The 17637-nt window shown below is 41.6% G+C and overlaps 1 protein-coding gene across 2 annotated transcripts in view; it reads right to left on the reverse strand.

The window, feature by feature from the left end:
• Positions 1-17637, reverse strand: part of baiap2l1a (BAR/IMD domain containing adaptor protein 2 like 1a) — a 155782-nt gene that overhangs the window by 67047 nt on the left and 71098 nt on the right. The gene's annotated exons all lie outside the window — the stretch shown is intronic.

Here is a 17637-nt window from a genome sequence, read left to right on the forward strand (position 1 = left end):
ACTGACCACACCATAATCCTAGGATGTCAATTAATTTAAATATTTGAAAATCACTTTTATTGCTCCTATTCTTTAAGGCAGGAACCTTGCAGATGTGTCACTTGTGGTTACGTCACAGACAAAATAACCAGCCAAAAATTAAACATTTTGTTTGAGTCATTGATATACTTTACTCCTTATATTTCCCAAACACACCAATTTGTATTGGATTTGTCTGTTTTTACTCCATATTTTGAAATATATTCATAGAAATCAATTTGAAGTCAAGGTACATACAAACCAACCGTTTCCTGGTTTGACTTCAATGACAAACAGATATCAGTGAATCAAACCTGCATCTTCCTTATAATATGGGTGTGTTTCCTGTAGCTATAAACCATTTAAATCATAACTCAAACAGCCAAATGCTGAAGTGCAATTATGTCCCCACAAACTTTATTAAAAGCATGTGATAGTGTATACAAATAAATCAGGGATTCAACCCCACTCAAATTATAAAAATCAACCTCTTGTTCTCTTAAATAAATGTAGAATCTGATAAGTTTGATTAAAAATAATTGACAATCAAATTTAAGTTTATTAAATGAGGAATTGGGCCAAAGAAGCACCAAAACTTCCACTTCATCAATTCTCAGATTTATCAACACTGCTTAATTGCAAAATAGCAGTAGTGTTCGTATCATTCATTATTGATGTTTACTCAAATTAGAATTGATAAAATTGGAGTTGGTTTGATAGACACAAATACAACTGAAAATTTGACAAACCTTCACCTGTAGTCAGTCTAACAACCAGTCTCAACAATACAGTTGCATCCTCAGGCTTATTTAACTGACTATAGGGATATAATTATGATTGCTTATGTTTGATTATGGTTTAATACCAAGTAGCTATAACTAGTGAATTGTTTTAATTCAATTTTGAGTGTCACTGGCAAGACAGGCATTTATGGGTGTCACTGGCAAGACAGGCATTTATTGACCATCCTTACTTTTCTCTGGAATATATTAGTCTCAAACTAGATTTTAACTACACTCTCTGCTCAATAGTAGTTTTCACTCTCAAGGGTAACAAACTATAAAAATTGAATCTACATGTGAACAGATGCAGTCATTGATAATACGGATCACATAACATGTTAACAGGCATCTTGAACAAAAATACATTTGTTCAATTTAAGGCAATTTAATCTGTGTCAATGTGGAGGATACTCACTTATACAATATATGTTGTTAAACATGTCTTTTTTGGCAAAATTAGAATCATAGAATCCTTCAGTGAAGGGGACCATTCAGTGCAACATGCTCATGCCGGTTTGTTGAAAGAGCTATCCGACTTAGCCGCACACCCCAACTTTTCCCGGATCATCATAGAAATTAGTTCCCATCAAATACCTGCCTCATTGCCTTTTGTAAGATCCTTGAAATCTGATTCCCTTTACTTTTGAAGGAATACAACTCAGAATTTAAGAAGCCTCTGTGTGAAAAGTATTCTCATTACACCTCTAATTTTTTGGACAATCATCTATAAATCTATGATCTCTGGTTACCAACTAATTTGTCAGAGCAAACAGTTTCACCCCATTTTCCCTAGAAATTCAAAATTATAGGAATTTAATGAGATCTTTTTTGAATTTGTTCTATTCAAAGGAGAATAATTGAACCTATCAATTCCTTTCACATTGTTCACATGCCTCATCCTTGTATCCTAGTAAACCTACTCTATACACATTCCCAAAATTTTCCACTATATTCCAGCTGAAACAGTGACTTGTAAAGATTCAGTGTGACTACCTTGTTTTTGTATTTGATGGCCCTATTTATGAAGTATTTATGTGAATTCTCAAAGATATCACTAATGTGTGTGCCCATCTTTAAGGCAATTGTGAACATGCACCTAGTCTCCCTATCTTGCATCCCCCTCAAAATAAAAAATTAGGTTTAAAAAAAAGTGCCACTTTTTTTTTTCATCTGAACTTTAATATTTCACATTGCATTTGCCCATTTTACCAGTCTGAACCCTGCCATTATACTGATTCTTTTTATAGTACTCTCAAGTTTGTGATCATTTGCAAACTTTGCATTTGTACCTCCTAAGTACAAAGCCTGGTATTTCTAAATAACAGTAACAGAAACAGTCCTAGTATGAACCCCTGGGATATTCCACTGCATACTGTCTCCAGTTCAAAAAGCATTCATTCATCACTATCTTCTGTTTCCTAACCCCGAACCATGTATACACTCAAGTTATTACTAGTTCCTCCACAGGACATTTCTATTTTCTGAATTCTCCATACATAACAAACCAGAACTATACCAGACAAACATTTGAGAGGAGTTGACATTTATATTCAAAGGAATTATATTTTACTGGAGAGAGAAAAAAGAGGCTATTCAGCAATTTATAGCAATGGTCACTCTACAAGTAGAGTGAGTGATGCATTATTCATATTGCTAACTTCTTTGTAAAACATTTTGTCTAACTTCCCTCTTCATTCAGTTAATAATCCTCAGTCTACGGATGAGGACTCAGGAGCACCTACAATAAATTGCATAATCTTTCTCACACTCCCCACAGACCATCAGCTAATGGATTTCACATGGAATCAATCTGACCTTGATGCTGTTCTGAAGAGGACACAAGAGGAAGTTATTACATTCTTTTGGTTTCTGCTGATTCAATACTGGATCTGCATACTTGCAAGGTTAACCCTGACCCAATTTTTTTTCCTACTGATTGCCCTGATAGATTTTGTGATCCTTTGCAATAGATAAGGGATTTCCATTATAGCGGCATTTGTATTTTCTGTTATCTGCAGGAGATATGTGCCCCTGCTCCCTGTGGGTAACAAGGATTTAGCATACTGCTTCAACAGCAAACGTAGCAATCATCAGCAACTTCTCTGCAGCTTCCAGAGGCAGAAGTGGCTGGTGAACATCGAAAGAAACAATGGTGAAAGATGATAATACAAGCTTCAGTGTCATTTTCTTCAACTATTTGAAAGACAGCACAGGTGCCAATTAAGAATGTCCTGTCTAAAGTGAGGCATCTGCTGAAGGAAGACTTGCCTTCAGAAGGACTGGGTAGAAACTCCACCTCATGACCCTCAAGATCACAGCTGCATTAATTTTTATGCACTAGCTATTCATTTCAGGGAACAGTCAAGGCTCTATGTGGCGTGTCCCAACTCTCATTCTCTAAACGCATCTGTGATGTTGCTGATGCCAAATTTTCCAGAGTCACAGCTCTTCACATTGAGGAGAATTATTGATATTCTTCACCGTTATTACTTTATCCCAGATGTAGAATGCTAAAGACTGAACACATATAGCAATGACAGTGCCCTCCTTTGAAGACCCTTGGCCCATATAGGAATAGTTCATGAGGGACAGGATACCTTATCCAAACAAGGATCATAATGACTTTATGAAACCCTCAGACTGAGACAGACGAAGGTACTAAGCTTCTCATGCTTCCACCAGAGCTGTAATGGATAATCCATAGACCTCCCTGAGTGAAGTTTAGATACGCAGATTACACTGGCAGAGACTTGGAGTATAGTCCTGAAAGGATATCCTCCATCATGTTAGCACTACTATGTCATAGTGCTCAGAATCTGGGTTTCAATTCCACCCTTGGGTGATAATGCAAACTCCACACAGACATCCTCCCCACGTGTGCATGGGTTTCATTTGGGTGCTCCTGGTTTTCTCCCACAGTCCAAAGTTGTACAACTCTGGCGGCTTGGGCATGCTAAATTGCCCATAGTGCCCAGGTATGTGTAGGTTAGGTGGTTTGGCCATGGCAAACGCAGGGTTACAGGAATAGGGTATGGAGTGTAGGTCTGGGTGGGATGCACTTTGGAGAGTTGGTGTGGACCTGATGGGCCAAATGGCCGACTTCCACATTGTAGGGATTCTATGATTCATTGTGTTATGCCCTTCACAAAATAGACATGTCCTGGATGCAAACAAAATGAAAAATGACAGCAATTTTTGGGAGGATGAAGATGAGACGGAGGATCAGTCCATTGATCAAGAAGGCTATTTAAGACAACATGACAGAGAAACATATCACACAACCAGAAGCCAGAGAGAACTAAGTAAAACCTATTTCCAGGATGAATGAATGAGGTTCCAACATTGTTTAACATTTTGTGGGTAATTGGGCGAGCATCCTCCGCTAAGTGCTTGACCTTTAGTGTAGCTAGCTGGAAATGTGTTGCTGGAAAAGCGCAGCAGGTCAGGCAGCATCCAGGGAACAGGAGAATCGACGTTTCAGGCATAAGCCCTTCTTCAGGAATGAGGAAAGTTTGTCCAGCAGGCTAAGATAAAAGGTAGGGAGGAGGGACTTGGGGGAGGGGCGTCGGAAATGTGATAGGTGGCCTGTCTCCCCAATATAGAGGAGGCCACATCGGGTGCAGAGGATGCAATAGATGATCTGTGTGGAGGTGCAGATGAATCTGTGGCGGATATGGAAGTTTCCTTTGGGGCCTTGGAGGGAGGTGAGGGGGGAGGTGTGGGCGTAAGTCTTGCACAAGACTTGCGCCCTCACCTCCCTCCAAGGCCCCAAAGGAAACTTCCATATCCACCACAGATTCACCTGCACCTCCACACAGATCATCTATTGCATCCTCTGCACCTGATGTGGCCTCCTCTATATTGGGGAGACAGGCCGGCTACTTGCGGAGCGTTTCAGAGAACACCTCTGGGACACCCGGACCAACCAACCCAACCACCCTGTGGCTCAACATTTCAATTCCCCCTCCCACTCCACCAAGGATATGCAGGTCTTTGGACTCCTCCATCGTCAGACCACAACAAAACGACGGTTGGAGGAAGAACGCCTCATCTTCCGCCTAGGAACCCTCCAACCACAAGGGATGAACTCGGATTTCACCAGTTTCCTCATTTCCCCTCCCCCCACCCTGTCTCAGTCAAATCCATCGAATTCAGCACCGCCTTCCTAACCTGCAATCTTCTTCCCGACCTCTCCGCCCCCACCCCAGTCTGACCTATCACCCTCACCTTGACCTCTTTCCACCTATCACATTTCCGACGCCCCTCCCCCAAGTCCCTCCTCCCTACCTTTTATCTTAGCCTGCTGGACAAACTTTCCTCATTCCTGAAGAAGGGCTTATGCCCGAAACGTCGATTCTCCTGTTCCCTGGATGCTGCCTGACCTGCTGCGCTTTTCCAGCAACACATTTCCAGCTCTGATCTCCAGCATCTGCAGACCTCACTTTCTCCTTTAGTGTAGCTAATTAAGTGTTCAGCTATCTACGAGATTGTACACTTGATGTCTTTGGACGATCCCACATTAATAATATGCATACATAATATCACATACTGACTGTTAAAGGGAAAAGAAAAGCAGTGACAGTGAGATAATACATAGGGTTACAGTTAAATAACTGTTAAGGTTTCCACTAGACTATCATATGGGAGCGTTGCATAGTGAAGTTCTTCACAATAGATGTCAGGCTGATGGGCCTTTCCATCATCGGCAACACTTCAAAATTTCAGAGTGCGTGTAAACTACTTAGTTGCCCTAATCCTTGAGCATCTTCTAGGATAGTACTGAATCTTCATGAGACAGTGTTTGTGTAGCTTTCCTCAGCTGACCAGTCCCCACAGCACACTGGTCAAGTGAGTTGCCTATTGTACATCTCCTAGCCTTGAATGCCAGTGTTGATCAACTTTAAGGGAACAAAGAACTAAAAACCTTCCCTGTAGAAATGTGTGGAATCATCATCGATTCCATTCTCTCTCTCACAAAGTAGGTGAAAGTGTGGAATGATGCTTACATGTCAGGCTAAAAAGATATTGACTGAACTTAGTGTTTAGCCTCAGTATTGTCTACATTAAAGTGCAGTGTCTTGACTGCTAAGCTCAACATGACAGTTCAAAGGATCCTAGAAATCCAAAGTCCTCTGCGGTCAAGCCACCGGTTGCTTGTTAGAGACGAGCAATGCTTGATGATTACAACTCTTTCATCCTTGGAATGTCAGAAGAGGACATTCATCTCTTACGTGAGAGAGACTTAAACAGGTCCAACTGTAAAAATATTATAGCTGAAATTTTAACAAATAACAAACTCACAACACAAAAAAGGTTCAGAGGATATTTAGAAGAATGCTGCTAGGTAGGGACAGTTTGAGTTTTAAAGAAAGGCTGGGACATTTTTCACTGAAACATAGGACATTGAGAAGTGACCTTAGAGGCTTATAAAATAATGACAGGTATAGATAGGGAAAATATATCTATCATTAACCCGATGAGGAGGATTTTAAGAATGGGCATATTTTTAAGGTGAGAGGAGAAAGATTAAAAAAAAAAGACTTGAGCAATTTTCTTTGTTTACACAGAGGATGATTCATGTGTGGAATGAACTTCCTGAGGAAGTGGTGGATACGGGCACAGTTACAATATTTAAGACATTTGGATAAGTACATGAATAGGAAAAGTTTGGAGGAATATGGGCTAGGAGCAGGCAGGTGGAACTAGTTGAGTTTGGGAATATGTTCAGCATGGACTGGTTGGACCAAAAGATTCCATTTACATACTGTATGGCTCTATGGAAGATCATTTACAACAATGTCACCTATGCGCTCTCCGTATGTTTAGTTCTTTCTCTGTCTCCCACTAATTAAATCTAGGTGGTCTCTGTGTGTTGCCGGTGGTGGTGATGATAGAGTAATAGGCCCTGGCACCTCCATAAAGTGCTCCAAGCAGCAGCTCCTGAGTGGGCCTGTCACTTGTCCTCCCTGTTGATGTGCCTGCTGGCACCACCCTACCTCAGAGTAAAGGATGAGTTCCCACATCACCATTTATGCGGAGTACTTACAATTACAGTGACACGTGCAGATCTGTGTATTGGTCTCAAGGCAGTTGCCAAACTGTCTATGGAGGCGGAAAGGTGCACCTATGCAAGAGTCAGCACTGTACTGACAATATTGGCAGATTCCTCAATCCTGGGCTGAAAATGTGTTGCTGGAAAAGCGCAGCAGGTCAGGCAGCATCCAAGGAGCAGGAGAATCGACGTTTCGGGCATGAGCCCTTCTTCAGGAAGAAGGGCTCATGCCCGAAACGTCGATTCTTCTGCTCCTTAGATGCTGCCTGACCTGCTGCGCTTTTCCAGCAACACATTTTCAGCTCTTATCTCCAGCATCTGCACTCCTCACTTTCTCCTAGATTCCTCAATCTTTCGATCTAATTAACAAGTACCTCTGACAAACTTGTCCGACATTCCTTTACCTATCTTGCAGTTTTACAAAATCATTAATGGCTAAAAAGGAGGGATTGTCTTCTGCCTAGGCTGAACAAATGCCTGGTTTCCTGCAGTCCCCACTGTCAGAAACCTGGTACCTTTCTTCCTCAACGAGCTGCAGAATTATGGCAGTGATGTGTTTGCCATATTGTGCACCCAAGTCTAAATCTAGAAAGAGCACCCACTAAGGTGAAAGTCCAAGTTGAAAGGTATAGGTAAATGCCTTGCCAATGCATCCTCTGGGTAGTCACTGGATTTTTTTTCCCTTCAGAGCTGGAGGTTCAACCAACATTGGTCTCTTCCTGGTGGAGCTTTGCTGGATGCTGCTAATACCTACACAAGAGATTATGACGACACTACGGCGGTAAGAAGTGTATTTTGTCCTTTTTTTGAAGTGATGTTTTAAGACAAAGGTGCCAAGCTGTGTATTTGTATCCAATAAAGTAAGCAGCTTGAGAAGCCTTATGTTTTTTTTTAAAAAAAGTAGTTGGAACAATAGAAGCAGCCTAAATGATTGCGGACAAGCTTCCCCAGAACTTTCAGTAACAGTTGTTGCTGGGGTCTTAAAACTGGGTTTGGAAGCTGCAGTATGTTTCTCCCTGCTACTCACTGTCTCTCTCTCTCACACAGTTTTCTCTTGATGTTTTCTCTCTTGTACTGGAGAATTGTATGTGAGATAATCTATTTTACTGAATTTACATTTGCCAAGGGAGTGTTTATGGGATGTTATTATATTGGAAAAATTACTGTTTAGTAATTCAAAGTTATTCAAATATCTTCTTTATTCACTGTATTTGAACTAGAGAATATAAATAGTATGTTTTGCTTCAAGACTGGTATTTTGACCGATCAAATTGCCTCCAGAATGCAATGCCTGGCACTTGCCTTTAAAACAAGAATACTCCAGAGTCTAGGCTATCTTAATAATATATTGAGGGGGTTTGGTCTGATCCATAACAAGATGAAATTATTTCTCAATGATGCATACAAGCTTTTCAGATTAAGAATGAATTAGGATTAGGTAAGGCAGGAGTGGCATGGTGGCACAATGGTTAGCACTGTTGCCTCACAGTGCCAGAGACCCGGGTTCAATTCCCACCTCAGGCAACTGTCTGTGTGGAGTTTGCACATTCTCCCCGTGTCTGTGGGGGTTTCCTCCGGGTGCTCCGGTTTCCTCCCACAGACCAAAAATGTGCAGGTTAGGTGAATTGGCCTTGCTAAATTGCCCTTAGAGTTAGGTGAAGGGCTAAAAGTAGGGGAATGGGTCTGGGTGGATTGCTCCCCGGAGGGTCAGTGTGGACTTGTTGGGCCGAAGGGCCGGTTTCCACACTAAGTAATCTAATCTAATCTAGTCCATGAGTTACTGTGTTGGTTACCAAACAATGACATCTTCCCGTCCCCACGAGTGGTCCCTCTCTTGTCGGTGAAGAGGACTTTCTTTCCTTTGGGCCAAGTGTTTGGCAATAATGTCCACATTTGAGAGCCAGTTCCTGGCTTTCACCATCTAAAGTGATGTACAGCTGGTCACATGCGATACGTGAAATTCAAATGAACCCAGCATTGACAAACACATCCCTTCTGCAGCTGTGCAATTCCCTTAGTAAAAGCTACGAAGGTCTCATAATATTGAGGTAAAGAGTTGAAGTTCACATAAGGAAAGTCACTTCAGGTCATGGAGGACTCGGTGCCATAAAACTCACTTGAACAAACGCTAATATCAAATAGGAAAGCTTCCAGCTTAGTTTTTTTTTAAAAAATAACTTTCATTCACTGCACTTAATGCTCAAACCAACTGCACCCTCTAGAGTGTCAACACCCAAAATCACTTAAACCTGTGTTAACACTATAAATTTGATAATCAGACAGTGAGATGTCAAATCAGTTTTGTTATGGGTATTTCAACAGAACCTTTGAAGTTTCATTCGATTGCCTTGACTAAACCCAGACAACTATTTCTCTTTTGAAACACGACTATCAGCTTAATTGACAACTATAGATATCTGATCTGTGCTATCAATTTCACAATGTTTATCCATACAGACTTAGATGGTTTCAAGTGCCTTGGGTAACTTTAAAGGGTTTGAATAGTGGGGTTTTTATCCTCCCTTACACAGTGAAACAGTTATAGAGAGTTTTTCTTTAATATAAATTCAACTACTACTACAGAGTTTGTTGCTTCTATAAACTGTATAGTTAGTGAATGGTTCCCCATGGGAGACTGGTTAGCAAGGTTAGAGCTCATGGAATACAGGGAGAACTACCCATTTGGATACACAACTGGCTCAAAGGTAGATGACAGAGGGTGGTGGTGGAGGGTTGTTTTTCAGACTGGAGGCCTGTGAGCAGTGGAGTGCCACACAGATCGGTGCTGGGTCCACTATTTTTCATCATTTATAAATATGATTTGGATGTGAGCATAAAAGAGGTGTAGTTAATAAATTTGCAGATGACACCAAAATTGGAGGTATAGTGAACAGCAAAGAAGGTTACCTCAGACTACAAAGGAATCTTGATCAGATGGGCCAATGGGCTGAGAAGTGGCAGATTGAGTTTAATTTAGATAAATGCGAGATGGTGCATTTATCTCAGGAGTGTTGCTGAACAAAGGTACCTTGGATTGCAGGTTCATAGCTCCTTAAAGTGGAGTTGCAGGTAGATAGGCGAGGTAGATAGCAAAGGCGGCGTTTGGTATGCTTTCCTTTATTGGTCAAAGTATTGAGTACAGGGTTGGAGGTCATGTTATAGTTGTACAGGACATTGGTTAGGCCACTATTGGAATATTGTGTGCAATTCTGGTCTCCGCCCTATCGGAAAGATGTGGTGAAACTTGAAAGGGTTCAGAAAAGATTCACAAGGATTTTGCCAGGGTTGGAGGATTTGAACTATAGCGAGAGGTTAGGGCTAGGGCAGTTTTCCCTGATGCGTCGGAGGTTGAGGGGTGACCTTATAGAGGTTTATAAAATCATGAGGGGTATGGATAGGATAAATAGACAAAATCTCTTCCCTGGGGTGGGGGAGTCCAGAACCAGAGGGCATAGGTTTAGGGTGAGAGGGGAAAGGTATAAAAGAGACCTAAGGGGCAACCTTTTCATGCAGAGAGTAGTACGCATATGGAAAGGACTGCCAGAGGAAGTGGTGGAGGCTGATACAATTGCAACATTTAAAAGGCATTTGGATGGGTATATGAATAGGAAGGGTTTGGAGGGATATGGGCCAGGTGCTGTCAAGTGGGACTAGATTGAGTTGGGATATCTGGTCAGCATGGATGGGGTTGGACCGAAGGGTCTGTTTCTGTGCTGTATTTCTCTGTGACTCTATGAATGGATGTGAAAGTGCCATATCCTGACATAGGGACCTGATAGAATGGGATGGGTGGGAGAATGGTCATAAGTTGGCATATAGGTTTTGGGGTGTGGAGGGGGTTGTGGGCATGGTTAATGGAATAGGTGAAGGCTGCAGGGTATGTTTTTCTTCTAAACTGCTGGCCTTTTAAAACATCCACCTCTGCCCCCACAACCATGGCTATAACTGAACTCTTTCCCAGGTAGGCTCAGACACTCAGCCCCTGGCATGAAAATCGTACTTATAAAGTTAGTAGTCCCACAGACAAGTGTGAGAAGCTGGGAATTTTCCTGATTCCTGCGACTCACTTTAAGGATACAAGTCTGGTTGAGGCAATGCCTGGTTAAGGAAATGTACAGATTTTTTAAAAAAGTTAAAGAACGAACAAAGAACAAAGGACAAAGAAAATTTACAGCCCAGGAACAGGCCCTTCGGCCCTCCAAGCCTGAGCCGATCAAAATCTACTGTCCAAACCAGTCACCCAATTCCTAAGCATCTGTATCCCTCTGCTCCCCACCTACTCTCACATCTGTCCAGGAGCATCTTAAATGAATCTACCGTGCCTGCCTCTACCACCTCTGTTGGCAACACGTTCCAGATGCCCAACACCCTCTGTGTAAAGTACTTGCCACGTGTATCTCCCCTTAAACTTTCCACCTCTCACCTTGAAAGCCTGACCTCTCGTTAGTGAATCCTTCACCCTGGGAAAATGCTTATCTCTGTCTACCCTGTCTACACCCTTCATGATTTTGTAAATCTCAACAGGTCACCCCTCAATCTCCATTTTTCAAAGAAAACTAAGTTAACCTACTCAACCTCTCTTCATAGCTAGCACCTTCCATACCAGGCAACATCCTCGTAAACCTTCTCTGCACCCTCTTCAAAGAGTCCACATTCTTTTAGTAATGTGGTGACTAGAACTGTACACAGTATTCTAAATCCGGCCAAACCAACGTCTTGTACAATTTTAACATGACCTGCCAGCTCTTATACTCAATACCCTGTCCGATGAAGGCAAGCATACCATGTGCCTTCTTGACTACTCTACCCACCAGTGCAGCAACCTTCAGGGTACAATGGACCTGCACTTCCAGATTTCTCTGCTCAACTTTTCCCAAGGCGCTTCTGTTTACTGAATAATTCGCTCTAGAATTAGACTTGACTAAATGCATCATCTCATACTTGTCTGGACTGATCTCCTTCTGCCACTTTTCCGCCCAACTCTCCAAACTAACTACATTCTCCTGTATTCCTTGACAGTCCCTTATGCTTTCTGCTACTCCACTAATCTTCATGTCATCTTTAAACTTGCTGATCATACCAACAGTGCCCTCTTCCAGATCATTTATGTATATCACAAACAACAGTGGCCCCAGCATTGCTCCCTGTGGAACACCACTGATCACCTTTCTCCATTTTGAGAAACTCCCTTCAACTACTACTGTCTCCTGTTGCTCAAACAATTCTTTATCCATCTAGCGAGAACACCCTGCACACCATGTGACTTCACTTTCTCTATTAGCTTACCATGGGGAACCTTATCAAATGCCTCATTCCTGAAGAAGGGCTCATGCCCGAAACGTCGATTCTCCTGCTCCTTGGATGCTGCCTGACCTGCTGCGCTTTTCCAGCAACACATTTTCAGCTCTGATCTCCAGCATCTGCAGTCCTCACTTTCTTCTAGAACCTTATCAAATGCCTTACTAAAGTCCATGTATATGACATCAACAGCCCTTCCTTCATCTATCAACTTGGTCACTTACTCGAAGAACTCTTAAGTTGGTAAGGCACGATCTCCCCCACACAAAACCATGTTGCCTATCACTGATAAGCCCATTCTTTTCTAAATATAAATAGATCCTATCCCTCAGTACCTTCTCCAGCAACTTCCCTACCACTGAAGTCAGGCTCACTGGTCTGTAGTTACCAGGAATATCCCTGCTACCCTTCTTGTACAGGGGGACAACATGAGCAACCTTCCAGTCCTCTGGCACCTCACCTGTATTTAAGGATGCCACAAAGATATGTGTCAGGGCCCCAGCTATTTCCTCTCTTGCCTCCCTCAGCAACCTGCAATAGATCCCATCCGGTCCTGGGGATTTGTCCATCTTAATATCTAGCCTACCCAACACATTTTCCCTACTTATGTCAACGTGATCCAGACTAATCAAACTTCTATCGCTAATTTAACATTTATCATGTTCCTCTCCTCAATGAACATTGATGCAAAGTAATCATTCAGAATCTCACCCATTCTCTCAGGTTCAACACACAGGCTTCCTTCATTATCCTTTAGTGGACCAATCCTTTCTCTATTTACCCGCTTGCTTCTTTGGAATTCTCCTTAATTCTGCTCGTTAAAGCTATTTCATGACCCCTTTTAGTCCGCTTGATTCTTCATTTAATCTTCCAATATTCCTCCAGGGCCCATTCTGTTCTTAGCTGCCTGGACCTTATGTACGCTTATTGATGAGTGAGGAGTATGAAATAGGGTAAAAGGGATCCCCTAAAATTTGAGTTTTGTTGGCATGGTTAACCTGTTTTCAGGATTAGAAATCTTATTTCAGTCTCTGGCAAGACTGTTACACTTAACCAAAAAACTGAAAAAAAACCTTACACAATGGGTAACTATATTTAGTAATTTGGTTTCTTTATTTTACTTGAGTCTAATTATTATGTTGGGAGGGGATATTTATTTCCTGTCTTTAAGCTAGATTCTGATCTCTGCTGAGTATTTTGGTTTCTTGCATTTTACTTTATTGCCCACAATAATCACATTTTAAGAAAATGCAGCGCCGTGGAAAGAACTTTAGTTTACAACTAGTCAAACTGTACCTGACCTGAAATGCTTTAGGTGCTTGAAATAGAAAGTATACCACCACTAGCATCCTTTATATTAAATGAACAAAAAAAAAACAAATGCACAAACAAAAAAAGGAATTTAACTGAAACTGGCAGGTAAAACAGTACCTGCACATCTGCAAAAAGCACGAGCTAATGAATTCAGGAAATCTCTTCAATAGGCTAAATAAACTGGGTTCAAATTTATAGTTAAAGTTACAATCAGCTAGTAGACTTGGAGATACATCATTCTGATGAAATTGATCTTACATCAAGTCCAGGAAGGAAGTCCAATTAACTATGAAGACAGACTAAATCTATTAAAGAAACCTTAATAGATATCCTCAAGCACAAGTCAGAAAGCCATAAAGCACAGAAACAGACCCTTCGGTCCAACTAATCCATGCCAAACATTATTCCAAACTAAACTAGTTCCACCTGCCTTCTTCTGGCCCCTATCACTCCAAACATTTCCTATTTATGTACTTATCCTAATGCCTTTTACACATTGTAATAGTACCCACATCCATTACTTCCTCAGGTAGTTCATTCAACACATGAACCACCCCAAGTAAAAAATTTGCCAATGTCTTCTTTAAATCTCTCTCCTCTCACCTTAAAAATGTGCTCCCTGGTCTTGAAATTCCCTATCCTAAGAAAAATACAACTACCTCAATATTTTATAAACTTGTGTAAGGTTGCCTCTCAACCTCTGATGCTCCAGTGAAAGAATTTCTAGCCTATCTAGCCTTTCTTTATAACTTTCCATATCCAGCAATATCCTGGTAAATCTCTTTTGAACCCTCTCCAGCTTAATAAAATCCTTCCTATAACTGGGCGACCAGACTGAACATAATATTTCAGTAGAGGCCTTGTCAATGTCCTGTACAACCTCAACATGTCTTTAATGTGCAAATTACATTAGTACAATATCCAAGTTCAACTGCAGTAAACATAATCAAGGTAGAGTAATACATTCAAGGGGAAATTTGCTAATGCTCTTCAGGAGGATTTAAACTAATTCAGCAGGGGATGTGGTAACCTAAATTGTAGTTCCAGTATACAGGAGGTTGAAAGCAGTGAGGTCAGAAATAAGGTTTCAACAGGGCACTTGCAAGCAAGAAGTTGAAGTGTGTCTACTGCAACACCAGGATAATCCAGAATAAGGTGAGTGAATTTGCAGCATGGGTTGGTACCTGGGATTTCGATGTTGTGGCCATTTTGGAGACATGAATAAGAGCAGGGACATGAATGGTTGTTGCAGGTTCCGGGATTTAGATATTTCAGCAAGAACAGAGAAGATGGTAAAAGAGGGAAAGGTATGGCATTATGGTGGCAGAAAGAATGTTTGAGGACTCGTCTACTGAGGTACGGGCTGAGGTTAGAAGCAGGAAAGGAGAGTTTTCTATAGCACCCCGAATAGTTCCAGAGATGTAGAAGAAAGGACTAAGATTATTTTCAATAGGAGTGAGAGAGAGACAAGGTAGTTGTTATGGGGGACATTAAACTTCCTCAATATTGACAGGGAATACTATAGTTCAAGTAGTTTAGATGGGTCAGTTTTTGTTCAATGTGTGCAGGAGAGTTTTCTGATACAGTACGTAGACAGGTCAACAGGGGGAAGAGGCCACATTGGATTTGGTACTGGGTAATGAACCCGGCCAGGTGTTAGATTTGGAGGTAGGTGAGCACTGGTGATAGTGACCACAATTCATTAATGTTTAGTGATGGAAGGGGATGGGCATACACTGCAGGGAAAGAGGTATAACTGGAGAAAAGGCAATTATGATGCGATTAACAAGATTTAGGATGCATAGGATGGGGGAGGAAACTGCAGGGGATGGGCACAACTGAAATGCAGAGCTTATTCAAGGAACACCTATTGCACGTCCTTGGTAGGTACGTACTTGTCAGGCAGGGAGGAAGTTGTCGAGCTAGGGAGCTGTGGTTTACTAAGGGTTGAAGCTCTTGTCAAGAGGAAAAAGGAGGCTTATGTTAGGATGAGACATGAAGGCTCAGTTAGGGTGCTTGAGTTAGCCAGGAAAGAGGTAAAGAGAGAGTTAAGAAGAACCAGGAGGGGACATGAGAAGTCGTTGGCAGATAGGATCAAGGAAAATCTTAAGGCTTTCTACAGGTATATCGGAGTAAAAGAATGACTAGAGTAAGATTAGGGGCAATCAATCAAAGCCAGTAGTGGGATTTGTGCAAGGAGTCATAGGAGATAAAAGCAGCGCTAAATTAATACTTTTCATCTTTTTCCAGTGTGAATACCAATGATGTTGTCAAGGAGAATACTGAGAGACAGGCTACTGGACTAGATGGGATTGAGGTGCACACAGGAGCTCAGGATGAAAATGCGACAGGGGCTCAGGGTGAGAATGCTAGCAATTTAGGAAGTGTACAAATAGATAAGTCTCCTGGACTGGATGGGATTTATCCTCTGATTCACTGGGAAGCCAGGGAGGAGATTGTAGAGCCTTTGGCTTTGACCTTTGTGTCATCATTCTATACATGAATAGTGCAAGAAGACTGGAGGATAGCAACTGTTGTCCCCTTGTTCAAGGAGAGTAGAGACAACCCTGGTAATTATAGAGCCTTCCTTCAGTTGTGGGTAAAGTGTTGGAAAAGGTTATAAGATACAGAATTTATAATCATCTAGAAAAGGAGTAAGTTGATTAGGGACAGTCAACACGGTTTTGTGAAGGGTAGGTTGTGCCTCACAAACCTTACTGGGTTCTTTGAGGTGACTAAACATGTGGATGAGGGTAAAGCGTTTGATTGGTGTGTATGGATCTCAGTAAGGCATTTGATTAGATTCTCCACAGTAGGCTATTCCACATAATATGGAGACATGGGATTGAAGGTGATTTAACAGTTTGGCTTAGAAAGTGGCTAGGTGAAAGAAGACAACGGAGGGTGGTGGTTGATGGGACATGTTCATCGTGGAGTTGAGTTACTAGTGATGTAACGCAAGGATCTGTTTTGGGGTCACTGCGGTTTGTCATTTTTAAAATGACCTGAATGAGGGCGTAGACGGATGAGTTAGTAAATTTGCAGATGACACTAAGGTTGGTAGAGTTGTGGATGTTGCAGGTTACAGAGGGACATAGATAAGCTGCACAGCTGGTCTGAGAGGTGGCAAATGAAGTTTAATGTGGAAAAGTATGAGGTGATTCACTTTGGAAGGAGCAACAAGAATAAAGTTTACTGGGCTAATGCTAAGATTCTTCGTAGCGTAGATGAACAGAGAGATCTCAGTGTCCATGTATATAGATCCTTGAAAGTTGCCACCCAGGTTGATAGGGTTGTTAAGGCGGCATACGGTGTGTTAGCTTTTATTAGGAGAGGGATTCAGTTTCAGAGCCATGAGTCATTTTGCAGCTGTATTAAACTCTGGTGCAGCTGCACTTGGAGTATTGCGTACATTTTTGGTCACCGCATTATTGGAAGGATGTGGAAGCTTTGGAAAGGGTTCAGAGGAGATCTACTAGGATGTTGCCTGGTATGGAGGGAAGGTCTTATGAGGAAAGGCTGAGGGAACTGAGGCTGTTTTCATTAGACAAGAAGGTTGAGAGGCGACTTAGTTGAGGCATATACGATAATCAGAGGGTTAGATAAAGTAGACAGTGAGAGCCTTTTTCCTCGAATGGTGATGGCTAGCATGAGGGGATATAGCTTTAAATTAAGGGGTAATAGATATAGGACAGATGTCAGAGGTAGTTTCTTTACTCAGTAGTAGGGGCATGGAACGGTCTGCCTGCAACAGTAGTAGACTTGCAAACTTTAAGGGCATTTAAATGGTCATTGGATAGTCATATGGATGAACATGAAATAGTGTGGGTTAGATGGGTTTCACAGGTCGGCGCAACATCGAGAACTGAAGGGCCTGTACTGCGCTGTAATATTCTATGTTTATGTTCAGTTATGCACTGAGGAATAAAAAACAGCAATGAAGCATGTTATTGCATTTTTAAGGGCTAGATTGTACAGATGAACACTATTTCAAATGAAATAAAAACAATGATAGAAATGTTCAGTACATCAAACAGCGCCTTTAGAAGGAAGAAGATGGGTTAACGTTCCAAGTTTATGGAACATGTGCAACCATTCTAATCCTCAGGTATGGTCCATCATTCAACATAATCATGAATGATCAGGTTATAACAAAAGATCACTAACCAGAAA

This window comes from Chiloscyllium plagiosum, unplaced genomic scaffold (assembly GCF_037043375.1).
Source record: "Chiloscyllium plagiosum isolate Xiang-an unplaced genomic scaffold, Cpla_swu_hap1 HiC_scaffold_20, whole genome shotgun sequence".
NCBI classification, from domain to species: domain Eukaryota; kingdom Metazoa; phylum Chordata; class Chondrichthyes; order Orectolobiformes; family Hemiscylliidae; genus Chiloscyllium; species Chiloscyllium plagiosum.